This window comes from Geotrypetes seraphini, chromosome 5, assembly GCF_902459505.1.
Source record: "Geotrypetes seraphini chromosome 5, aGeoSer1.1, whole genome shotgun sequence".
Taxonomy (NCBI): Eukaryota; Metazoa; Chordata; class Amphibia; order Gymnophiona; family Dermophiidae; genus Geotrypetes; species Geotrypetes seraphini.
The window spans coordinates 55,831,957-55,858,772 of NC_047088.1; the positions used below are offsets into that span (position 1 = coordinate 55,831,957).

A 26,816-nucleotide genomic window follows, 5' to 3' on the forward strand; every position below is an offset into this window, starting at 1 on the left:
CTCTAATGACCCACCCCCTAACTTCCTCCATGAAGAGATCTCACATGCCTATCCCATTTTTTCTTAAAATCTGGCACACTGCTGACCCCAATTACCTGTAGTGGAAGATTATTCCAGCGATCAACCACCCTTTCGGTGAAGAAAAATTTTCTGGTGTCTCCATGAAATTTCCCACCTCTCATTTTCAACGGATGCCCTCTTGTGGCCGTGGGTCCTACAAGAACAAAGATGTCTTCTTCCACCTGGATATGACCCGTGACATATTTGAACATCTCAATCATGTCTCCCCTCTCTCTGCGTTCCTTGAGTGAGTATAGCTGCACTTATCCAGCCGTTCCTCATACGGAAGATCCTTGAGTCCCAAGACCATCCTGGTGGCCATTCGCTGAACCGACTCAACTCTCAGCACATCTTTTTGGTAATGTGGCCTCCAGAATTGTACACAGTGTTCCAGATGAGGTCTCACCATGGATCTGTACAACGGCATTATGACCTCGGGCTTATAGCTGATGAAACTTCTATGGATACAACCCATGATTTGTCTAGCCTTGGATGAAGCTTTCTCCACTTGATTGGCGATCTTCATGCCTTCACTAATGATCACTCCCAAGTCTCGTTCTGCTGCAGTCCTTGCTAGGGTCTCACCATTTAGGGTGTAAGTTCTACATGGATTTTTGCTACCAAGGTGCATGACCTTACATTTTTTGGCATTGAAACTTAGTTGCCAAGTCTTTGACCAATGCTCCAGTAGGAGTAGGTCCTGTGTCATACTGTCGGGCACTGTGCTTTTGCCTACTGTGTTACATAGTTTGGCGTCATCGGCGAATAATGTAATTTTACCTCGAAGCCCCTCAGCCAAGTCTCTTACGAAGATGTTAAATAGGATCAGGTCCAAGACCGAGCCCTGCAGCACTCCGCTGATCACCTCCATTGTTTTGGAGAGGGTACCGTTTACCACCACCCTCTGAAGTCTACCTCTAAGCCAGTCCTTAACCCATGCAGTTAATGTTTCACCTAATCCCATTGAACTCATCTTGCTCAATAACCTGCGGTGTGGGACGCTATCAAACACTTTGCTGAAGTCCAAGTACATGACGTCCAGGGACTCCCCTATATCCAGCTTTCTTGTTACCCAGTCAAAGAAGCTGATCAGATTGGATTGGCAGGACCTTCCCTTTGTAAATCCATGTTGATGGGGATCTCATAGATTCTCCTCATTCAGGATCGTATCCAATTGGTGTTTGATTAGTTTTTCCATAAATTTACTCACTATTGATGTGAGACTCACCGGTCTGTAATTCGCAGCCTCTGTCCTGCATTCCTTTTTGTGGAGTGGAATGCTGTTTTCCAGTCTAACGGGACTCTTCCTGTACTTAGGGAAAGATTGAAGAGCGCGGATAACGGTTCCACCAGTACGTCAGTCAACTCCCTGAGCACCCTAGGGTGTAGTTTGTCTGGTCCCATAGCTTTGCTCACCTTGAGTCTTGATAGCTCATAGTAGACACTGCTGGGCGTAAACTCGAAATTTCGAAACGGGTCTTCCGAGCTTTACCTTGTCTGCAGCTGAGGTCAGGATCCTGGCGCCTCGCAGGTGAAGACTGAGCAGAAGTATTCATTTAAAAGTTTGGCTTTATCGGAGTCCGATTCTACATAATTCCCGTCTGGTTTCCTTAGGCGTACTATCCCATCTGTGTTTCTTTTTCTGTCACTAATATACCTGAAGAAGGATTTATCGCCCTTCTTGATGTTCTTCGCTAGATTCTCCTCCATTCGGAGTTTGGCCTCTCTGACTGCTGTTTTGACTGCTTTTGACCTGGCCAGATAGTCTTCCTTAGATTCCCGCTTTCTTGATTGTTTGCAGGAGATGAATGCTCTTTTCTTCTTTTTTATGAGGTCTGAGATCTCCGCAGAGAACCACTGTGGTCTATTGTTTCTTTGCCATTTACTTACTGATTTTATATAGCGGTTGGTTGCTTTGTATATGGTTGATTTCAGAGTTGACCACATTACCTCTACATTATCTGTTTCGGCTTGGTTTTGCAGTGCCCGATGGACGAAATCTCCCATAGTGCTTTTGAAGTTAGTGCCCTTAAAGTTGAGGACCTTGGTTGATGTGTTTGATTTAGTGAAACCTTTCCTGAGGCTGAACCATACCATGTTGTGGTCACTGGAGGCCAACGTATCGCCTACCGAAACCTCTGTGACACTTTCTCCATTGGTGAGTATCAGGTCCATTATCGCCTGATCCCTAGTGGGCTCTAATACCATTTGTCTGAGTCTTGCTCCCTTTATGGAGGTTAACAGCTTTCTGCTGCTGCTGGTCATAGTGGAAAGTTTGTTCCAATCCACATCAGGCATATTGAAGTCACCTAACAATACTGTGTCTCCACGCAAAGTGATATTCTCTATGTCCTCGATTAATTCTATATCTATGTCATCCTGTTGTCTTGGAGGTCTGTATACAACGCCAAGATACAGGCATTTGTCCTTCCCCCTAGCCAAATTCACCCAGAGGGATTCCCTAGTGTACTTGACATCTGCGATTTTGGTAACTTTGATGTCCTCTTTAGTGTATAGTGCTACCCCTCCTCCCATTTTGTCCTCTATGTCTCGATGAAGTAAGTTGTATCCCGGTATAGCCATATCCCACCCAAGGAAGTCCGCGAACCAAGTCTCAGATATCACCATCACATCTAGGTCAGCATTCCTCATTTCTGTCTCCAATTCCAGAATTTTATTGCCCAAACTCTGGGTATTAACGTACATAGCTCTCCATACCTTATGTTTGCTATGTCTCTTTGGAGATTTTCACGCTTGAGTTAATTTGACTCCTATAGTACTGTTTGCAATGTGTGTACTTACCTCAGACTCAGAAATGGAGTGTGTACTTACCTCAGACTCGGAAATGGATTGGCAACTTACCTCGCCAGGTTGGTTACTTACGCCAGTACGTGAGTGGGTACCCTCCCCCAACTTACCTAGTTTAAAGCCCTATGAAGCAGGCGGGCTAGTCGGTGTCCAAAGACGTTCTTTCCCCTTCTGGTCAGATGGAGCCCGTCTGGTCCCTGTAGTCCTTGCAGCGCCTCTCCATGGTTCAGGAATCCGAAGTTCATCTCCTTGCACCATCCGTGCAGCCAGTCATTTGTCCTCTGGATACGATCCTCCCTGGCTCTTTCCTTTCCCCTCCTACCTATTCGAGAATATCTCTACACAGGCCATCGCTTCCCTCACCAAACTTATAAACGCTGCTCTAACATCGGGCCTTTTCTCCTACGAAATGGGACATATTGCATTAACCCCTCTACTGAAAAAGACCGACCTTGATCCTACTGGTGCAATTGGATCTCCCTCTCCGAATCCATCTATCACTTCCTCGCTCCAATATCCACAAAAACCATCTCCTACACCCGAAAGGCTCCTTGGTATCTACCACTCCATAGAGAGCTGAAAAAGAAATGTCGCACTTTGGAGCGCAAATGGAAAAAATCTAAATCCCCCTCAGATAGACAGACCTGGAGGGTCAATATTAAACGTTACAATTCATTACTAAAAAAAGCCAGGAAGAACTTCTTCGGAGATAAAATCTCCAGATCCAACAACCAGATCAGTGCGTTGTTTAACATTTGGCGCTCCTTAACTACAAAAAAGGACTCATCCTTGTTCCCCTCGTAGCTATCAGCAGATGCCCTTGCAAAATTCTTCAATGAAAAGGTTACCACCCTAAGATGCTTCTTCCCGCCTACAGTCTCCTACAACTCCCTAATCTCTACTGACCTCAACCCTTCCCTACCTGTCTCCAATCCCATTCCAACCAACAGATCCTGGACCGTTTTTGAGCTTGTTTCCGAATTGCAAGTCTCCAAACTCTGCCTCAAACTAAAATCTTGCAAGTGTAACTTGGACCCTTTCCCCTCCTACCTATTCGATAATATCTCTGCACAGGCCATCACTTCCCTCACCAAACTTATAAACGCTGCTCTAACATCAGGCCTTTTCTCCTCCAAAATGGGACATATTGCATTAACCCCTCTACTGAAAAAGACCAACCTTGATCCCTCTATTCCCTCCAATTACCGTCCAATAGCAAACATCCCTCTCCTAACCAAGATGTTAGAATCCATCATATCCACTCAACTCTCATCCTACCTAGAAAGATTCTCTATTCTCCTACCCTACCAATTCGGCTTCAGACCCAACTTCAGCACCGAATCCCTATTAGCCTCACTAATCTCTAAGGTACAACAACTTCATTCTCGCAACAAATTCGCTGTACTTCTACAATTCGATCTCTCCGCAGCTTTCGACGTCGTCCATCATGATATCTTAATCTTCCAACTCTCTGAAATAGGCATAAGTTCCACAGTCCTAGACTGGTTCTCGAAATTCCTAGGTTTACGCTCCTACATCGTTAACATAAACGGTACCTCATCCCCTCCCTGGAAGCCAATATGTGGAGTCCCACAAGGCTCACCCCTCTCTCCTATCCTTTTCAATATTTACATGTCCTCTCTGAAACTTCTTCACCTATCCCCCCTGGAAACTCTCTACACCTATGCCGACGATATCCTCATCCTCCTCGAGACTGACTCGAACCTCACTAATCTCGCTGAGAACATATTCGCATGTATAATGAACTTCCATTCCTGGGCACATTCTGTACAAATGAAATTGAATGAGTCCAAAACAAAATTACTTTGGCTCGGCCCAATATTAGATCATTTACCCACCTCCATCCCATTATATTCCGGCTCCACTCTTCAGCTTGACTTTTCAAGCAAAGTCCTTGGCATCATCAAAGACTCCTCTCTCCTTCAATGACCACCTCAACTTCTTGGTAAAAAAATGCTTCTTTAGTCTTCATATGCTGATGAAAGTGAGATCGTACTTTCATCATTCTCACTTCATCGTCCTTGTTCAATCCACCATCCTCTCTAGACTGGATTATTGCAACTCCATCTATTTAAGCCTAACTAAAAAAAAACTCCATAGACTTCAGCTAATCCAGAACGCCGCAGCCAAGCTTATTTTCGCAAAAGGCAAGTTCGACCACGTCTCCCCACTCCTGTCCAAACTTCACTGGCTCCCAGTTCACTCGAGAGTCCTCTTTAAATGTGCCTGTTTAGCCTTCAAGATCCTACAAGGCATCCTCCCTCCCATTATCCCACTCTTCTGGAATTCCTCTAACCCTAATTCCACTAGATCCTCCCAAAAACTGAAACTATCATTCCCCTCTACAAAAGGTATATCCCGCGTAGGAAAACTAGGAGCATCCCTCCCCTTTAGAACCACAGAACTCTGGAATAACCTCACATCCTCGCTCAGAATTTCAAGTTCCCTCCAATCCTTCCACAATCACCTGAAAACTTGGCTCTTTTCAAAAATCTAACACTTCCCGCTTTTTGGTTCCCTGTCCCTCTTTATCTTCCTAGCTCCTTTCCTATAACCCTTCATTGTAGCTCCTTTTCAACCTAATCCTGTAAACCGTGCCGAGCTCTACGCTTGTGGAGATGGCGTGGTATACAAACCTAAGGTTTAGTTTAGTTTTAGTTTACCCCTCACTGGGAGGATTGAGGAGAAGACCACCTGCGCTTCCATCCTCTTCAGCTTCTCACCTAGGGCTCCAAAGTCTTCAGGTATGTTCTCCGGGGTGTTCCTGGCAGTGTTGTTCGTTCCGATGTGGATGAGAAGCATGGGGAAGTGGTCTTAGGGCTTAATGAGTCTGTCTAGACAGGCAGTTACATCTCGGATCCTGGCTCCTGGCAGACAGCAAACCTCTCTTGATTGCATATCTGGTCTGCAAATTGGTCCCTCGGTGCCCCTCAGCAGGGAGTTCCCAATGACTACCACTCTGCGCTTCTTTGGGGGGAGCTGATCTGTTGTCTCTGGAGCCGGAACCGTCTGTTGAACAACTTCCTGTACCTCATTTCAGATCCTTCCTGTAACAGCTGGAATCTGTTTCTCAAGGTGATTTGTGGGTTCGATGTAAAACTGCCCTGTATGTGAGAGAAAGAGAGAGAAGAAGAGGAAGGTCTTCTGTGTTTACCTGAGGAGGAAGTTACCAGCTGCCAGGAGTCAGCGTCTCCAGCCTCTTCTTGTATCCCAATCGTTGGTTTCAAAGTTGTCGGTTTGGGCGTCTTGAGGATTGTCTTGTCTGGCTCCTGCTTGGTAATCTGGGACAGCTCCTGGATGACTCCATCGATGAAGGCCTCGTTTTCTTGGATGCTTAAGCGCTTTACCTCCTCTCTTAAGCTCCTCAGCTCCTGCAAGATGTCTCCGTCTAGCTGACCATGTCTTCTGTCTGTGTGGAGACTGTAGTCTTCTGCTTGGGGATGGCCTCAGTCTGTGCATAGACCTCTGTCCTCTGTCCTGGCTGTCCCTCCATCTGCACATGGACCATGGCCATCCCCTGGATCCCTTCGGTGACTGGACTGCCGGTCTTGATTGTAGTCTTGTTGCTTCTAGTTCTTCCTGCCATTTTCAAGGTGTTTTTTTTTTAATTAGTTAGATATTTGTTAGTTAGTTATTTGTTAGTTATGTCTGTCTGTTCGTTAGTTAGCTAGAAAAGTCTGCCTGTTAGATAGTTTGAAAGTCTGCCTGTCAGATAATTTGAATGTTTGAAGGATAGAGGTAGTTAGTTATTTGCTAGTTAAGTCTGCCTGTTTGTTAGTTGGCTAGAAAGGTCTGCCTGTTAAATGGTTTGAAAGTTTAAAGGATAGAGTGACTGGTAAGGTCTGCCTGTCGTTTAGTTTGAGAGGTCTTTCTGCTTGTTGGCTAGCTAGAAAGGTCTGCCTGATTTGAAAGTTTGATAGAAAGTTTAGAAGATAGTCTAAAAGTTAATTAGCTAGTTGTATGTGCCTGGTGGTTGTACTCTGCCTTGTTACGTGTTGAGTCCTTACCTTGGCGGTTATCCGGAGCCCTTCCTTGAGGCCCTTCACAAAGGCTCTCTCGGTAAGGCAAGCGCCTTTGCCACTCGCCTTTGCCGCGCGCTGAATGGCTGCGCACTGTTGGCTCCTCCCCTTTTAAGGGGGAGTTTGGCTGGTGACGTCGAGGGGGTAGGTGAAGTTATCTCTCACCTCTTCCCCTCGCCTCTGCTCGGTCCGCTCCTCTGACTGCTTTCTCCGCTCCATCTGCTTCCCCCTCTGCTTGTTCTGCTTTTTCCGCTCCGCTCTCTGCTCCTCTCAGCTATCTCTGCTCTGTCTGCCTGTCTGTCCGCTCCGCTCCTCTCTGTCTGCCTGTCTCTCTGCTCCTCTCTGCTATCACCACTCAACTCCTACTAAATCTCTCTGCTTCCTCCGCTCTCCGCCACGTGCTCTGGATTTAGCTGGGCACAGCACCTCCTATCTTGAAACATAGGCGCCTGTCAAGAAAGTGTGATTCTGTAACAAGGCGCTTCTAAAAATTTAGGTGGTCTTCAAAAAAATAGGCGCTATGCATGTTAGACGTGGGCATGGCTACATGTTAGGCACCTTGTTGCAGAATCACTGCTCTTAAGCGCGCTTAAGCGCTCAGCTAGATGCCTAACTTTTAGTTTTAGTGATTCATTAAACAGCACTCTATTTTACTTGAATCGTGCTGAACAGTTCCTAATTAGGCGCCTAACTTTTGGGCGCTTCTTATAGAATTTGCCCTTAGGTGCTTCTGTTCCTTTATGGAACAGGCCCTTTCCAAGAACCCTCTGGGCATCTAATTATAGGCTTCTAGTTACAGAATTGCCCACTAAAAGGGCCACATGCAGCCTCTGGGTAAAGTGGAAAGTCTTTGTTTCCAAGTCTGTCACTTCCTTCACTTTTATTAAGAAAAAATGCATTTAGTTAACAAAAAAGTTTCAGAAGGAAGAAAATGAAGTGGAAGTATAAATATCAACATTTATTAAGTATGACAAGTAAGCAGTTTATACAATTGTAGCAAACATATGTTTTCACATCTGTTTTGAGTAAAATCATCATGGTTTAAAAATGATTTATAGTTCTGAAGACCATTAAATGAGGCTTTACTGTTAGTTGGAAGTTTTTATCCAATGAAGAAATTACTGAAAATGCTTATTGTGTTTGTCTGTACATATATCTATCTATTTACTTAGCTACAACTATCTGTGTATATACTGTATATACTCGAATATAAGCTGAAATTTTTGGGCCTCAAAAAATGGCCCAAAAAATGGGGCCGCTCGCTGAAATGGCTGGTACTGAGCTGCTCCCTGAATGGCTTCAGAATGCCACGCGGAACTCATGAGAACTTGCGGCAGCCGTTCAGGGAGCAGCTCAGCACCGGGCAAGAGTGCAGACAGTTATCAAATACCTGGTACACCACTTGGCCGTAAGAACTTGAGGTGGCCATGCAGGGAGGGGCTCAACGTGTGGCTCACTCCTGCCCAGTATACCACTGGACCACCTTTAAAAAGGTATGGGGGGGGAGTAGGCAGGAGGTAAAAAAATTGTCAGAGTTGTCCCAGGAGACGGGAGGGATCCCTCCTGCCCCAGCCCACCCCACCAACTCATACGGCAGGCCCGACGGAGGCCTGCAATATGTTGAAGGGGGGTGGCTGGGTGCTGACCTGAATATAAGCCGATACCCCCATTTTTGGGCCATATTTTTGGGGCCCAAAGATCTCAACTTATATTCGAGTATATACAGTAAGGGGCTCATAATCGAAAGAGAAAAACGTCCAAAAACCGGCCTAAGTCGGCACTTGAACGAACATTTCTCAAAAACATCCAAGCGCCGATAATAAAACCAGGTTTTGGACATTTTTCTAAACGACCTAGGCCTTCATAGTGCCGCTCAACGTCCAAAGCTAAACAGGGCGTTTTGGGAGGCGTGTCGAGGGTGGGAGTTGGGCGGGACGTGGGCCGGCTTAGACTTAGTCGTACAACTTGTATAACCGAAAGTTTAACAACAGAGCCTAGACAGAACTTGGAACCCACCTAAACTCACCAGATGAAAACATATAACACATATAACACATATAACACATATAACACATATAACACACTACCCCAATGATCACCAACCCCCCCCATAAAAATTTTATTCACAACTTTAAATTTCAGCCTCCAGACCATCATCACCTGGCCGCCTGGCATAGGAAAGCCTAGTCGTCCAGAACAGAGGCAGCTTAAGTCATCTTGGGGGTGGGTTAGGGACCCATTGAGAGGAGGACCCATGCCCATAAGCCCCTGTAATCACTGCATTGATACTGAAACATGTACACTGCCCTATACACCCCCCAAAACCCTTTTTTACTGGCATATAAGTGGTTCCTGCAGCCATAAGGGCTATTGGGGTGGTAGATAAGTGGATCTAGGGGATTCTGGAGGTGGTTTGGGGGCTCACCATAACCTATAAGGGAGCTGTAGTGAAGAGAAGCCATTGCACCCTTTTTGTGAAGTTTACAGCAGTGTCCTGTAAGGTACCCCACTATTTAGGTGGCGTGTCTGGGTGTGCAGTCCATCACTTTGCAGACCCCTCCCATGTCCAACAGGGTTTGCTCTAGGCATTTTGGACTTGGACGGAAGGTTGGACGGAAATGTGGTATAAAGATTGACGATTTAGTGGCTTGGACGATCAGATTGGCAGGACGTATAATTAGATAAGAACATAAGAAGTTGCCTCCGCTGGGTCCAGACCATGGGTCCATTGTGCCCAGCAGTCCGCTCACGCGGCGGCCCATCAGGTCCATGACCTGTAAGTGATCCTTTGTCTAAAAGCCTTTCAATCCCCATTGTTCCTTTTTCTATACCCTTTCATAATCCTATCTCTACCTCTATCCTAATCCTATCTCTACCTCTATCTATATCCCTCAATCCCCGTATCCTTCAGGAACTTGTCCAATCCTTCTTTGAATCCTCTTCAAGTTTCAAGTTTCAAGTTTCAAGTTTAATATTTATTTGTTTAATCGCCTTTTCAATATTCAAGGCGATTTACATATCAATAAAGTTACACAATAAAATAGTTAAAAACTGACAAGACTAGACAATAACTGTACGAACTGGAAACAAGAGGAAGGACAGGAAAGAAGTTACAATGTAATTAAGCAAGGTGGGGAACCAATTAAGGAAAACACGAAAAGGATGGGATAAAATAGTTGAATATATGAAGACAAGAGAAATAGAAGTAAATGAAATTAAATAATGTTAAAAAGAGAACTATTAATCAGATGACAAATGCGTCTTAATGCGTCTTAATGTACTCTGTCCTATCACATCCTCCGGAAGCGCATTCCAGGTGTCCACCACCCTCTGAGTGAAGAAAAATTTCCTAGTATTGGTTCTAAACCTGTCCCTTTTCAATTTCTCCAAGTGCCTCCTTGTTCTTGTAGCTCCCAATAGGCTGAAAAATCTGTCCCTTTCCACCTTCTCTATGCCCTTCATGATCTTGTAAGTCCCTATCATGTCTCCTCCGAGTCTCCGCTTCTCTAGGGTGAAGAGCCCCAGCCTTTCCAGCCTGTCTACGTATGAAAGGTTTTCCATACCTTTTATCATTCTTGTCGCTCTTCTCTGAACCCTCTCAAGTATTTCCATGTCCTTCTTTAGATACAGCGACCAATATTGGACACAGTATTTCAGATGCGGGTGCACCATCACGCGATACAGCGGCATGATGACTTCCTTCGTTCTGGTTGTAATACCCTTCTTAATAATACCCAACATTCTGTTTGCTTTCTTTGAGGCTGCTGGGCATTGTGCCGTTGACTTCATTGTTGTGTCCACCAGCACTCTCAGGTCTTTTTCAAGATTACTTCCCTCTAGTACTAATCCCCCCATTTGGTAGCTGAACATCGGATTCTTTTTTCCTAAATGCATGACATAAGAACATAAGAACATAAGAAGTTGCCTCCGCTGAGTCAGACCAGAGGTCCATCTCGCCCAGCGGTCCGCTCCCGCGGCGGCCCATCAGGCCCATTTGCCTGAGCAATGGTCCCAGACTATCCCTATAACCTACCGCTACTCTTATCTGTACCCCTCAATTCCTTTATCCTCTAGGAACCTATCCAAACCTTCTTTGAAGCCTTGTAACGTGCTCCGGCCTATCACAGCCTCCGGAAGCGCGTTCCATGTGTCCACCACTCTCTGGGTGAAAAAGAACTTTCTGGCATTTGTTTTAAACCTGTCTCCTTTTAATTTTTCCGAGTGCCCCCTTGTATTTGTGGTTCCCCATAATCTGAAAAATCTGTCCCTGTCTACTTTTTCTATACCCTTCAGGATCTTGAAGGTTTCTATCATGTCTCCTCTAAGTCTCCGCTTTTCCAGGGAGAACAGCCCCAGCTTTTTCAGTCTGTCAGTATATGAGAGGTTTTCCATACCTCTTATCAGTTTAGTTGCTCTTCTCTGGACTCCCTCAAGTACCGCCATATCCTTCCTGAGGTACGGCGACCAATATTGGACACAGTACTCCAGATGCGGTCGCACCATTGCACGATACAGTGGCAGGATGACCTCCTTCGTCCTGGTCGTGATACCCTTCTTAATGATACCCAACATTTTGTTTGCTTTTCTTGAGGCTGTGGCGCACTGTGCCGACGCCTTCAAAGACGTGTCCACCATCACTCCCAGGTCTCTTTCAAGGTTACTTACCCCTAGCAGTGATCCTCCCATTTTGTAGCTGAACATCGGGTTCACCTTGCATTTCCCTACATTGAAGTTCATCTGCCATTTATTCGCCCACTCCTCCAGTTTGTTCAGGTCCCTTTGTAGATCCTCACATTCTTCCACAGTTCTAACCCTGCTACAGAGTTTAGTGTCATCCGCAAATTTTATAACTTCACACTTCTTCCCCATTTCTAGGTCATTTATAAATACATTGAATAGCAGCGGTCTGAGTACCGACCTCTGCGGAACTCCGCTCGTGACCCTCCTCCAGTCCGAGTAGTGGCCCTTCACTCTAACCCTTTGCTTCCTGCCTGCCAACCAGTGTTTAACCCATCTGTGTACGTCCCCTTCCACCCCTTGGTTCCACAGCTTCCTAAGTAGCCGCTCATGAGGTACCTTGTCAAAGGCTTTTTGGAAGTCGAGATAAATGATGTCTACGAAAGTAAAAAAAAGTTGGACGTATCTTTCGAAAATGTGTCTTAGGCTCTTTTTAACTTTGGACGACTTGCAAGATGGACGTAAACGGACTTAGACGTCCCTTTCGATTATGCCCCTCCACATATACTGTACATATAGTTGTTACTATGTAAATAGCTAGATATATGTACAGACAAACACAATAAGCATTTTCAGCCCTGGCAGCCTCCCCTTTTCATGTCATCACTTTCTGTCTATTATGGCATCAAAATGTCCCTAATATCCATCAAATTTTTTTCCCATCGTCTAACCTGCTCTTAAGATTTTCACTCCTTCTCCTCTTCCCTATCATTTAAACACTCCTCAGCCACTGTTGTTCACATCCATGCCCAATCACATACTTTTATTGATCTTTCTAGATTCACATCACCTATAAAGAAAGAGGAATGTGTAAATCATAATATGAAATAATCTTTCTAACTTAAAAGATTCACATTGTTATTTTGTAACCAACAGTTGCTACCCTAAAACTAAACTAATCTAAATCCTGTAATGCCTATACAAAGGATTCCTCATCCCAATTTGTCCACTCACTATAGTGAATATTCAAATCACAAAGCACAATTTAAAAGTTGCAGATTTCATAATAGAATCTAGAATGAATGGAAGCAATGTAGTCAAGATACTTGCTCCCTTCAGATCACACCTATAAGAACATAAGAATAGCCTTACTGGGTCAGACCAATGGTCCATCAAGCCCAGTAGCCCGTTCTCATGGTGGCCAATCCAGGTCACTAGTACCTGGCCAAAAAAAATTTCCTCTTCTCCTATCTTACCTGCACTGCTCAAATTTGCCACCTGCTGTGACTCAGAGTCGAACCGAGGTTGCTGCAATCACAACGCAGAGTACTAACCACTATATGATCATGGCCAGCCAAAATTTGAAGCCCTTCAGGAGTTGAACCTAGAATTTTCTGATCTGTAGTCAGATGTGTTATCTATTGCACCATTGGCCCTGTGGTTGAAGGAACTGAGATTATGACAGGGTAGGACAGCACTGGTAAGTAGGAGAAGATAAACCTTTCCCATACTGGGAGTTGAACCCAGGCTGCCTGGGTGAAAATCAGGATTCCTAACCACTAGACCATATGGGACCTATGCATTAGCAACAGAAATAAAAGGTTTAACACCCAATTGCCTAAACTAAAAAACACTCATTCCTTTTTAAAAGCAAAGAATGCTAGGACAAAACACCATTCTCTTAGCATTTCCAAGTTTATTAATTTCTTTTCTTTTTTAAAATTCTTTATTCATTTTCAAACTTACAATAAGTGTGACATATGTTCAAACAAATTAACAATAAATACATCACTTAATAATCATCATTAGTACAAAACATAAACTCTTATCACCCCCCTTCCCACCTAGTTTATTAATTTCTTGATTTATTGCCCATCATGTTTATCTGAATAGTTTACATTTTCTGTAATTTCATATAGAGGGGAGAGAAGAAAAAAAAGTGATGAAATGTAGGAAAGTAGTTGCCAACATCCCTCTTGCTGGTCTTCTAAAAAAGGTTCAGGGGGGTCGGAGGGGGTAAGGCAGTAGACCACCAGAGTTTCATCTTGGGAGCTTGGCGTGGTGGGGGTTTGTCGGGGCAGAGGATTATGTCAGGTCAAATGATGTGCTGTCATCTCCTTGACCAGTGTAATGGGGTCTTTATAGCAGTAAAACATGTACATACTTCTGCATTATGGGAACAAACAAATTTTAAATGCTTCTAAGTTCGTATGTATCTGACAGAATTATTTAGAAACGGATGGGAGCTTGGGGAAACTACAGTACTACCTGTGATACTTACATTATAAATTCCATTTGCAGGCAATTGACTTTTAAATTCATCATTGCCACAAAAAAAAAGATATTTAGACAGGTGCAGGACACCTGAAATAACAAGGGAGCATGTGATGTGGGAATGTACTCAACTGAGACTTTACTTTTCCTAATAATTAAACTGCAAGAAGGGAGATAGGGTTCATAAGGAAGAAGCCACAGGCTAAGGGCATAATACCATGCTATTTGCAAGGCATACAAATTTGCTGAAGGTACAGTAATTAAAAACAAAGATCCACATGTCTAATCCTACTAAGTCCTTTGGCTCATGCAGTGACTGTGCTATACACAGACAGCATTTCAAGCTAATGCTGTATTCACAAATGAGCAGCACAGTGTTTACAATCTTACCTCATAATATTCATCCTTCGATGTTCTAATGCCCCCAAGCTTGGAAAATAAACATTGATCCTCTCATCTGTTTGTACTTTGTGTTCCATGTCTTGCACTGATAGATTAAAACCAAAAATTACAGAGTTGTCTCCAGAAAAAAAAAAAAAAAAAAAAAGACGAAATACACCAAAACAAAATGGTGATACAGGTACTCGTCGACTTACGACCGTAATTGGTTCCGACTGACAGGTCGTAAGTTGATCGGGACGTAAGTCGGCCTATGTTAGACTAAGGTAAGAATACTGTATTAGACTGGGTAATGCTATTGTAATCATCTTAAAGTACTATTTTATCAACATTTTCTTACTGTTCTCACATCAAGCAGCATTATGGGGTAAAGACCTGGAACAACTGCTCGTGCCTACTACTTATAGGGAATTCAGGAAACGCCTAAAAACACATCTGTTCCTGAAGTACTTAGGTAACTGACCTATACAGTCTTAGTCCTCAACAAATGATCTTCGAATTGTTATTCACTAACTCTGAACTTTGTTTAGTCCACTCGATCTGTAATACCTTTTAATCATTGTAAACCGCATAGAACTTCACGGTCCTGCGGTATATAAACTGTTATTATTATTACTTTCTAAGTCAAGCACAGCACAATCCCTTTGTGGTGAGCATTCGTTGTGGCGCCTCCTCCTCTTTATATTATTACTGCTGCGTAGCGAGACTTGAGAATGCGTCGTAAAGTCGAATAGTTGTAACTTCAATAGGTCGTAAGTCGACGAGTACCTGTGCTGCCAACTTTAAATATACATTTAGCAAATTATGGGGGGGAAAAAACCACCCCGCAAACCCATTTTCTCATTCAGAATTTTATTCTATTCTTCAAACAGCCCAATTTCAATGAACTTTCAGGGCTGGAATCTCCTCCTTCCAAGGTTTTTATGATTAAAGTTTAACATAGTGACGTAGAGCCTGTTTTACAAAGCCGCGCTAGCAGCTACCGCACGGCAACAGCCCCGAAGCCCTTTAAATCTCTATGGATTTTGGGGCCGTTACCGCGCTGCAGCCGCTAGCATGGCTTTGTAAAATAGGCCCATAGTAGATGATGGCAGATAAAGACCCAAATGGTCCATCCAGTCTGCCCAACCTGATTCAATCAAAAAATTTGTTGGTTTTATTTTTTTTTTTTTCTTAACTATTTCTGGGCAAGAATCCAAAACTCTCCGGTTCTGCTCTTAGGTTCCAACTACTGAAGTCTTCGTCAAAGTTTAAAATCGTGATGGCCTTAACACCATCTTTTCCAGATGAAAACACATACTTAGATATCATAAGAGAGATATTCAGCAGGACAGGCAGCATATAACCTTAAATGCAGAAGACATCCTAAGAACTTAACCCCTAATGGTAGTGCCTTCAGACTTCTGCTGACAGAGACAGGAATGACTGGAGACCACTTCTGTTCCTGCCCCTGCCCCTACCACCAGGGATTAGCTGAGGTAGGCCTGGAGACCTACAGATGGGTGGAGATCTTCTGGGGGATGAGGGTCATTGACTAAGGGGCCAGAAGAAAGGTAGAGGGGTTACCATGGGCCACATTTCTATTTCTACTGCTTCTGGGGAGCAGAATCACACTCTCTCTAATGTCAATCTCAGTCACAACTTATAAGTCTTATATATTGGATCCTCAGATGTCTGCCCTGAACTTACAGTTTTATAGTTCAGTTCTGCTGCCCAGTTCTTCACAGGTCTCTCTCTCTCTCTCTCTCTCTCTCTCTCTCTCTCTCTCTCTCTATATATATATATATATATATATATATATATATTTACTCTTCCTTTTCACAATTTCATTCATCCAAAACATTTTCTACAGTAATATTGTATATATTTTTTTACCAATCTTATGAGAATAATTCACTTATCTTAATGTGTCTTTTTTGCAAGTCTGTGATTTTCTTTAAAGCATAAACTTTTTCCTGGTTACCTCTCCCAATATGGGCATGTTTCAAAGCTCTTTCTCAGGATCGAGGCTCATCAATTTTCAGTTCTCTAAAATATAACCATTGTTTAAACATTAAAAAAAAGTCTGAGGTTCCGTTTGTATATTCTATAATTAAAACATAATGGGGGGGGGGGTCAATCCTTCTCATTTCAATATATTTTCACCTATAACCCATCAAACTAAAAGACCTGGGAGTCACTTTCAATACTAGCTCCCTAATCCAATATTCAAATGTATGTTCTCCATGGCAAGATTACCGTAAAGTACCTATCATATAAAGATTATACCCTGTTTCCCCCAAAATAAGACCTATTCTGAAAATAAGCCCTAGCATGATTTTTAAAGATGTTTCTTATATAAGCCCTACCCCAAAATAAGCCCTAGTTAAGATTGACCCCCGACCCCCCCCCCCCCGACACTCCCTGACTCCATCCCTGACACTACTGCTGCCTGATTTGCTGAAAAAAATTGGACTCGTCAATTCAGCAACCTCCACCCCTGCTGCTTTAGGAGGCCTCGGAGCGGCGGTAAGTCAGTCTCACGGTGGGAGGGTCGGTGGGGTTCTGCTGCACAAGGGGATGGGTGAGAGGGAAGGAATGATGCTGCCCATGAAGGGGGTTGGAGGGGAGAAAGGAAAGAAGAATTGGGGTAGAGGAGAAGAAGGAAGAGATGATTATTGTACATGAAAAAAATAAGCCATCCCCGAAAATAAGCCCTAGTGTGTTTGTTGGACCCAAAATTAATCTAAGACACTGTCTTATTTTTGGGGAAACACGGTATGTACCATTTTTTACTTTTGCTCATAAGTTCTTCATGCTGCCGCTGCCTCAGTGCAGCTTCATTCACGAAAGTACTGTTGGCACTGGGGAGCAGAATAACACAGCTTGAGAGGCTGGTCATAAGTTGTATTATTCTAGTACCAGGAGAAAATGGAAAAACCTAGCAACATTCAGTCCCTTTTATCTAGTTGCGCTAGAAGTTTTTACTGCGGGCCGACATGGTAAACACTCCGATGCTCATAGAATTCCTATGAGCGTCGGAGCATTTACTTCACCGGCCCACTTTAAAAACTTCTAGCGCAACTTCATAAAAGAGGGGGATTGAGAGAAGCAAAATAAAATGAAAATTTGGCCTGTGCACTCCTAAAGTGAATGTGATACATATTCTGCATTTTTTGCTGTTTTAATATAATCTTTGTTTTATATTATAAACAACTTTCAAAAGTCCATTTGAACTGGGATTGTAGCATAATAAATAAATATTTGAAGTCAAGAATTTTTTTTAAAAAAATTTTACACCAGTGTAAGTTTTTTTTCTCTTCCCATTATCCTCTTACCCTCATTGTATATACCTTGTAAATACCTCATCCTCTCATTGCATGTATCTTGTTGTAAACCGCTTTGAACTTATGGTATAGCGATATATAAGAAATAAAATTATTATTATTATTATTATTAAATTAAGATGACCTGTTTCTGAAGCAATGACAAGGAACAAATAAAATGAATACATTAAAAAAGATCTGACCTACAGTATGATTTGGTAGTTGTAAGGATTATCAAAATTCCTACTTTAATACGCATTGTTAGGCATCATTGCCATTAAATATGAAATATGTTTATTGTAAGTGCTTGTCAGATGTAAGTATTGTTATTCATTTTGGCAGCTGGGACATTCTCAACTCACCTCTCATATACCTCCTCTTCACAACCTTGAACAAATGACAATACACAGAATATGGGACACAAGTGCTGCAGCTTTATTTAAGTGACAATAAATCATGAGACTTGAAGGTTGCCAACTGGCCAGTGTTCAGCTGGCCCAGCTGGTTTTTCTCTGGCCAGACCGACTGTTGGCAGAAATTTAAAATAGCAGCTTAAAAGCAAGTGTCTCTGCTCAGCTGCTTTTAGTCTGGGCGGAACGCCAAAAACTGGCAGCTGAGTGCAGTGAAGCAGTGACACAACAACGGCACAGCTTCCGTTGCTGAGGATGCTATGGCGGGATACTAGCCTTCTTCCACTGTGCAGGGTAGACTTCCTTTTTAGACAGGAAGCCAAGCCACTTTTGGCTTGCCTTGGTCCTTGGAATAGGATGCATGTAAAGAAGGAGATTAGCATTAGTTAGGCCTCCAACTGTGCACATACATGGCCACACTCAGCTCAAGGAAGTTAGGAAGAGGCTGGAACTGAACTGAAGGGAGATGATGTTTTAATTACTGGCCTGTGGGGACTGCAGGTCAAGATGATGTGGCTGTCATGTGGAGAAGAGGGATTGGAAAAGAAAGATCACTTGAACCCCTGAAACTATGAATATGTGTTATCATGTGTATTGTTTGGGACTGAGAGATGAATACGGGGATCATGTCACTGCACATTAATCTTTGCTGTGGGTAGAGAGCAGGGGTTTGATGGATGGATCCTTTGTATGGACAGGCTCTAGGTAGTTTGTAAATAGGAGCTCTCTAGCAGTGTGTGTGTGGAGGGGCAGTAGTTTGTTGTTTATGGGAAGGAGCAGGGAAAGGGGAAAGTTTTTAAAATGTCACTCTTAGACCTGAGCAAGTGCAAGCAAGTCAGCTTCTGCCTGTGCTGGTTCCAATCACAAAATGGCTGCCAGGACCACTGGTGGCAGTTTTGGCAGTCATTGCATCAGGAGCAGTGACACAGGGCAGGAATGACCGGAGAGGCCACTAGACCACCAGAGTTTCCTAAGGTAGGCCTAGGGAGGGCCTACATGTAGTTAGGTGGGTTGAGGGGAGTGAATTTAAGGTTCCAGCCGAAAATGCACAGCCATTTTTGGTCAAACAGAACTTCATCAGCATATAGATTAATAAACTTGACACCGTATTAATATTGGCATTCAGGATCTAACATAGCTGTTTCCACATACACAGATATTAGGTTGAATCAAGTTTAGTACTCAATCCTTACAAATGACATTTATCCTTGTAATTCTTGAATTCCTTATATTTTTATTAGCTAATAATATATCTAGTGATATTAGTTTTTAATTAATATACTGTACTGTTTAATATTGGAGCCTGTCGAAGTCTCTTATTTCTCATGTGCAAGTTCACTCTCTAACTGCTGCCCGCTTATCAAAAGATTCTCCCATAGGCAGGCTACTATAATCACATCCGACAACCTTAATCTGCCTGTATCATAGAGTGATTACACCGATCCGTCTGTGCCAATGTCAAGGCTTATAACAACCCTCCAGTGTCTTGCCTGTTACACTCTATCATAGCTCTCTCCACCACAATTCTGTTTTCAGTTCAGTAACTTCTGAAACTTTCCATCAGGGCTTCAGAATTTATACTCTGTGGCTCCTCACCTCTTTCAATTTTCTCTTTGTCTCTGTCTTATTTATTTAGAAGAAATTAATCCAGGATAGTGTTCAGCAAGAATAAGCTGAATACAGCAGTAAACATATTCAAATAACAATACACAATGGGGCTCATTTAAAAAAAAAAAAAAAAAAAGGAAAAATATCAAAAAGTGGCATAAAAGGACAGATGGATGTTTTGCTCACCAAACTCTTCCAATTCATTATTTTCGAAATCCATTTTCTAGATGGATTTCTTTGGTAGTTGTCTGCAGTGTATCTAAATCTCAAGGGTGTGTGTTGGAGGCATGGTTTGGACAGGACTTGGGCGGGCTTCATTGAATTTTATGCAGCCAAGACTATGGAAATTATAAACAGAAAACATCATTAACCAGAGTTTTGGTTCTGACATTTATTAATGCTGAGGCCCACTAGGAATAGTATTGACATTCACATGACCCTCTTTGTTTAAAGATTTCCCACCCCTGGCCTAATTTCATACCTACATGGATTCCAAATAGACATTTTCAGTGGACAGAATGTGCTTTCCCTTTTCAGAGCAGTAGTACTATTAAATGGTAATCCAGTAATTGCAATCCTTTTGAACACCATCCAGCCTATGCTCTGACAAGAAAAAGAGCTGAGTCACCCAGAATTTGTGGGCCATCATCCTTGTTGCTAAAGTTGTAGTTACCACTCTCCAACTATAAGTGTTTTTGTGAAACTTGCATGTTAAGGATGCCAGTTGCAGTTCAGGTTTTGATGGCTGCCATAAAGCAGTAGGCACTACAGCTCAAGGAAATTGCATGGAAGAGACAAGAAACATAAGTGCCCTCACCAATAGTAAGTTTTTGCAAGAAGCTAAAAGGCTTCTGATTTCGGAATGCAGGAGAAAAGACACGCTGGGGGGGGAAAATAAATTAAGATAGGAATGATAAACCATGAGGTATTTCCAAACATATTTTATCTCATGCATCTAGCAACGATAATGATAATTTTACAAGGGTTAAATGAATGTAATGCCTCCACCTCCATAATTCATCAACAGATGGCAGCACTGACTTGTTACATGTATTCACCATTCTTTGAAATCTTTTCCTTCACCTCAGTTGGAAAGAAGTGTCTGCTTGAACAGGTTGTTTTGCTATTGCTTGTGAAATGGAAGCATGTGATGAGCATATGTCAGCGTGACTTAAGCAACACACCATATTAGAATTTCTGGCTGTTGAATGAGTCTCTCCAATTGAGGCTCACCGTTGCTGGGCCAAAATATATATAAAGATTGTGGACTGAGAAGGGCTGATTTATGTCATCAGAAATGAAGAGGATGACCTGTGACAGGATCAGATGAATATCATACAAGAAAGGTTGATCAACTTGTAAAGGACAGTCAGAGGATCACTTAATACATTACACTGTATTCCTGAAAACTTTGAAAGAATGAGTTTGGAAGCACTAGAAGGAAATTTTGTTGCCACATGACAATGCTAGGCCTCACACAGCATGAAACATCACAGAAGCAATTGGGAAGATGGATCTCATAGTCTTACCCCATCCATCATACAGCCCAGATTTAGCACTTTGTGATTTCCATCTTTTTCCAAAATTGAAGGAAAACCTTTGGAGGCATCTGTTCAACTTGATTGAAGATGTGGAAAGGACTACAAGAAACTGGTTGAAGAGTTAAGATGTATAGTTCTCTCATGACGGCTTTCAAGCACAGGTCCATCATTGGCAGAAATGTGAGCCAATAGCAGCAACTATGTTGAAAAGCAAATGCATGTAATAAAGGAGCAAGTTTTCAAGCATTATTTTAATTTTTCTTTTTCTACCATATCTTCATTTAAACAAAAGGCATTGCTTTACATTTAACCCTCACAAGTAAGAAAGACAGTTTCCTAAATTGCATGTCTATATATGCACACTGAATATAATGTATAAATATGTACATATGTTGTGTGTAGGCGTTCATGAAGAGAGTTGATACAGAATTGTAATATACATGTATACCTCTGGATTCTCTATACTGTATAGTGTTGACAGATCCTCATCAACATGTAGGTGCAGGGTCAAGATGCACGCAGAACTAAATTGGTAAATAGACTATCAAGTATGAATTATTGAGTCTTAACAATCAATAATTACACTTAATTGGCATTAATTGGAATTTGCATGGGCATCTTTTTTCATGCTATCTGTAACACCCCACACCTAAATTCTTTAGCACTCAACTCAAAAGGGGGCATGTTCAGAGGGCCATGGGTTCCAAAAAATTGCATGCACTCTTATAGAATAATAATAATAATAATAATTTATTTTCTTATATAGCGACAAAGCCATGATAGTTCGAGGCGGTTTATAATAAGAGGAGCTGGACAATCAGCGATATAGTTACAATATAGAATCAATGAATACAAGTACAATGAATGCAAGTACAAGAAGAAGAGCTGGACAGTCAGTGACATAGTTACAATGTAGAAGCAATGAATTCAGTATACAGAGTATGAGATATAATGAACAACAAATTCTTAGGTGACAAATCGGTTGAACAGTTTCGTTTTTACAAATTTTCTAAAACTAATATAGGATGAGGAGAGCATGATAATGTTACCCAGCCAGTCGTTCAGTTTACCTGCCTGGAAGGCCAGAGTTCTGTCAGGAATCTTTTGTAATGGCAGGCCTTTATTGTTGGGTGTGTAAATATGTGGGTTTTACGTGTGGGCCTAATAGTACAATCCAAATTGAAGTGGGAGACTAGGTACATAGGGGCCAAGCCAAAGATTGATTTGAAACAGGGACGTGAGAATTTAAATAAAACTCTTGCCTCGAGGGGCAGCCAATGAAGTTTTTGATAATAGGGACTTATAGAGCTGTTTATGCACTGAAATGTCATGAGTTGGGCACTGGCATTCATCTTGGAGTGCCTTATATAGAATAGCGCTTAGCATTGATTTTTTTGCAGAGCTAATTTTAAGTGTCTTGTGACAGAGTGTATGAAACCCTGCCACTTTCCCTGCTTGACACTACTGCTCAGACTCAGAATAAAACTCAGGAAAACCCGGCACCCCCCCCCTCCCCCGGCTAAATTGTCTCACAACCACAGCAGCAGTGAGAAAGAGTTTTCCTCAGGAAGGGGGGAGGGGAGAAAAGTAGGAAACCAGGAAGTGACTCAGGGGAATTTAAAAGGCCAAGCCAGACTCGGGAGGAAAGGTATGCTAGAGGGAACCTAGGAGCTAGAGAAGCTGGTTGGAAGGGCTTGGCACTGACAGAGTTTGTAGGAGGTAAGATTCTACTGCATTTAAAAACCTGCATTTGTTCTAGTGCCTGCTAAGACCTGGAACCAAATGCTGCCTAACTATTTCCTGCACCTAAAATAAAGACTGGGGCGTGTCAAGCCCTACAGAGAATGGGACTTGTGTTTGGGAAAAGACTGGGGAAAAGCCTACTTGTTTTCTTTGAAGAATATAAACTTATAGTAGCCTGTGAAGAAACAGGCTCTGCACTACTGTTTAATTTAAAGAGTTTTTTCTTGAATGCTCAGAGTGTGGTCTGTCAGTCTGTGCAACCCTTCTCTGGAGCACGCTGCCCACCTCTATCACATGACATTTATAGAATTCCCCTCATACTTTCCAAATATGTCTTCAAACAACTTGCTTCTTATTCAATACATCCATATAAATATATATATATACACAGCTAATTTTCCATTGTTTGTTTCATATTTCATATAGCCAGTTGGGTTTTCGGGATAGCCCTAATGAATATGCAAGAGAGAGAGAGTTGCATATAGTGGAGTTGACAGGTATGCAAATCTTCTCCATGCATATTCATTAGGACTATTCTGAAAACCCGACTGGCTGCTGGTCTTCCAGGACAGGGTTGGGTACCACTGATGGTTGGAGTTATCCAAAGTAGCAGGAATACCTCCTAACATGAATTCATGTTTCCTCTGACTGCATCAGGGAAAGGCTCTGATAATATCTGACTATGTCTCAACTTCACGACTCTTCAGCACACATTATGCATTACATACAGTACATGTTTACCTTGGAAAAGATGCAAATTTCAAAATTTGCATTTGTGTGCATACCGGGTGCTGAATGTATCAAAGCCTGTGTAGGCACTGATGTTGCTTTTCTAGATACACATACAATAAGTCCAGTAATGCTTTAAATGCTTTGCATACCCTTAGTTCAGGAGGAAAATCTTTTCAAGAGATTTTTTTTCTACAGATTCAATAATGGAGGAAGCCATTTTGAAAGAGAAGCCCAAAGTAACAAGAGATATAGGGGTCTATTTACTATGCTGCAGAAAGCACTATGATTTTGATTATGGTTATCTTTATTTGATATACCACCTTTCATCTGCAGATATCAAAGTAGTTACAACAGTGGTTCCCACCAGCCAGACAGGTTTTCAGGATATCCCTAATGAATTTGTATGGAGCAGAGATGCTCACCTGTCACCTCCATTATATGTCAATCTATCTCATTCATATTCATCAGGGCTAACCCAAAAACCTGACTGGCTGATGGTCCTCCAGGACAGGGTTGGGAACCACTGGTTTACAATACATTGCATAGTAAGAAGGCGCATAGTATGAAGTTCCCTTATCTATTCCAGCAGGCTCATACTATGGTGCCTGGGGCAATGGAAGGCTAATTGACTTGCCACAGGCTAAAATGCACTACCCTGGGATGCCTAAGCACTTCCCATGGTAATTTTTTAGCACTGGGGCGGGTTTGGAGGAGGGCAGCTGGCACAGCTATGCTAATTGGTTAGTGTCTGGGCATTGCTGTGTGCTCACACATCAGAAAAGGATTAATACATGAGCCCTTACCACCTGCAAAATAAGTGTCAGTAAGAGCTCACGTGGTGGGAAATTATCGCATTGCCATTATTGCAGAAATAGAAAAATTGGCCATTTACTGGCAACACTAAAAGTGGCATTAGCATTTTGAAAAGACCCCTGCTGGGGACAGCACAGGCCACATTTTAGTGCTGCTTAATATAAAGGCCTCTTAGTTTGTATTTGCTTACTTTTAGCCTTCATGGTTTGCAAATCAGTTATGCTGGGTTTTACTAAACGGTGCTAGAGGTTTTTAGAGCGGGCTGGCGAGGTAAATGCTTTGACACTTATAGGAATTCTATGAGCATCGGAGCATTTACCTCACTGGACTCCTCTAAAAACCTCCAGCGCCATTTAGGGCTCCTTTTACGAAGGTGTGCTATGGGTTTTACTGCACGCACTGGATTAGCGCACGCTATATCACGTGCTAGCTAAAAATCTACCGCCTGCTCAAAAGGAGGCGATAGCAGCTAGCGCTTGTGGCATTTTAGCGTGCGCTATTCTGCGTGTTAAGGCCCTAGCGCGCCTTTGTAAAAGGAGCCCTTAGTAAAAGGAGCTCTTAATATTTGGAGGCTGAAGTAGGGAAAGTTTTATTTCAAGTCTATCACTAAACCTATCCCATTACTATATATAGAAAGTAAACTAGGGCAGAACTGGAATGAAATAAACCTTTGATAGAGGAGCCCCCAAATACTTCAGCAGTTGATTCCTAGCTTATATGAAAAGTAACTCTAAGCATTCTTCATTAACTGGACATGCCAAGTGATCTACCTTTTAGTATATTCATGCCAATAGTTTGAGACCAGATGCCGAGAAACAAGGAGCAAAAGGAAAAGAGAGAGAAAGGAACAAGGAGCAAAAGGAAAACAGAGGTAAAGTGATAAATACTAGGATAGAAAGGTGAAAGACAAAAATAGAGATTAAACCTCAATTCTGAATCCCTTGAGTCCACTTAAATTTTTATATAAGTAGACAATCACATCTGATAGCAATCAATGTGTTTTTTCTGTGTTATTCAGGGCTCCTAAACAGTGGTAGAGGTTTCTGCCATGGGCAGGGCTGGATTAATTCATCAAGGGCCTCTAAGCACACAAGTACACTGGGCCCCCTGCCCCTTCCCACCCCACCATGCGCCCATGCGGAAACAGGAAGCTGCGTCAGAGGGAAGCTTTGTGCAAGCAGCACCGCTTGCACAATTATTGTTCCCGTTGCCTTTCTTACCCACGTTGCTTGCTTGTCTTACTTTCCGTTGATGGGGGAGGGGCTGCGTTGCCGATTGGGGTGGGGCCCGCGTTGCCAATCAATGCTGGAGGGGCCCATCGCCGTTTGGAAAAAACAATGTCGATGCCCTCCTTTCTCGGGCCCCCCTGACCATTTTGGGCCCTAGGCACATGCCTACTTGGCCTATTGGTTAATCCTGCCCTGGCCATGGGCTGGTGAGTTAAATGCTCCAATGTTCATAGGAATTCTATGAGCATTTAATTTGCTGGCCCGCAGTAAAAAACTATTATCACTGTTTAGTAAAACCCAGAATAAATTAGCTGTGGGACAATGGTTAGAAATAGTACATAATGATTTTTAATAGTGCTAGGTAACACTGCATTCGAATTGAGATAACAAATGTGCAAAAAATAGATGCAAACCTTTTTTTTTTTCTTTATTTGAGGGCTTAACACTCTCTGTGCTGTGTGCCAAGGTTTTGCATAGTTGAGCTCTTAGCAGTTGGCTGTTTTTCTAAACTGATAAATAATGATGATTGCTGGGGAAACAGTTAACTTAAAAATCATTTAAAAGGGACTGGATTCCTTTATGTGTGTTTATAAAGGCCACATTCAATTTATTGAAAGTAAATTGCATATGGGCAGAAAGAGCTTCCCTTACATCTATAGCAGTTCTTAAATCATCATAAATTATTGATGAACCCAAAGAGCTCTCTTCTTTTATTTTTGTGACAAAGTGCTTTCTAATTTTAACTTGAAACCACAGTGAGATCAGATACAGCTGATTCAGAAATAACAACAATAAAATAAAAACGTCCTCTAATTATCAAAATTGTTGAAGGTCAAAATAATTGGTGAAAGAAAAAGTTTACCCATAAGCTCTTGGCATTTGACGCTTTACAGTTTAGGAGACGGTAGTGTACCAATTGGACCAGTTTTGGGGTGCCGTTCCCCCACTTTCTCAATCCTGTCAGGGTTTTCAGGACATCCCAAATGAATATGAACAAGATCAATTTACATATATTGGACATCCAGTGTGTGTAAATGTGTTTCGTTCATTAGAGATATCTAGAAAACCAGATTGGTAGAGCCAGGGCAGGATTAACCAATAGGCCAAGTAGGCACGTGCCTAGGGCCCGAAAAGGTCAGGGGGGCCCGATGAAGGAGGGCATCAACATTATTTTTTA

General features: G+C 42.5%; 1 protein-coding gene and 1 non-coding gene across 9 annotated transcripts in view; one reads left to right on the forward strand and one right to left on the reverse strand.

Annotated features, from left to right (window-relative positions):
* The window catches only part of DACH2 (dachshund family transcription factor 2), an 845,689-nt gene that overhangs the window by 702,253 nt on the left and 116,620 nt on the right, over positions 1 to 26,816 (forward strand). The gene's annotated exons all lie outside the window — the stretch shown is intronic.
* Positions 13,088 to 13,159, reverse strand: TRNAE-UUC. The gene has a single exon. It is a non-coding gene; the product is annotated as a tRNA-Glu (tRNA).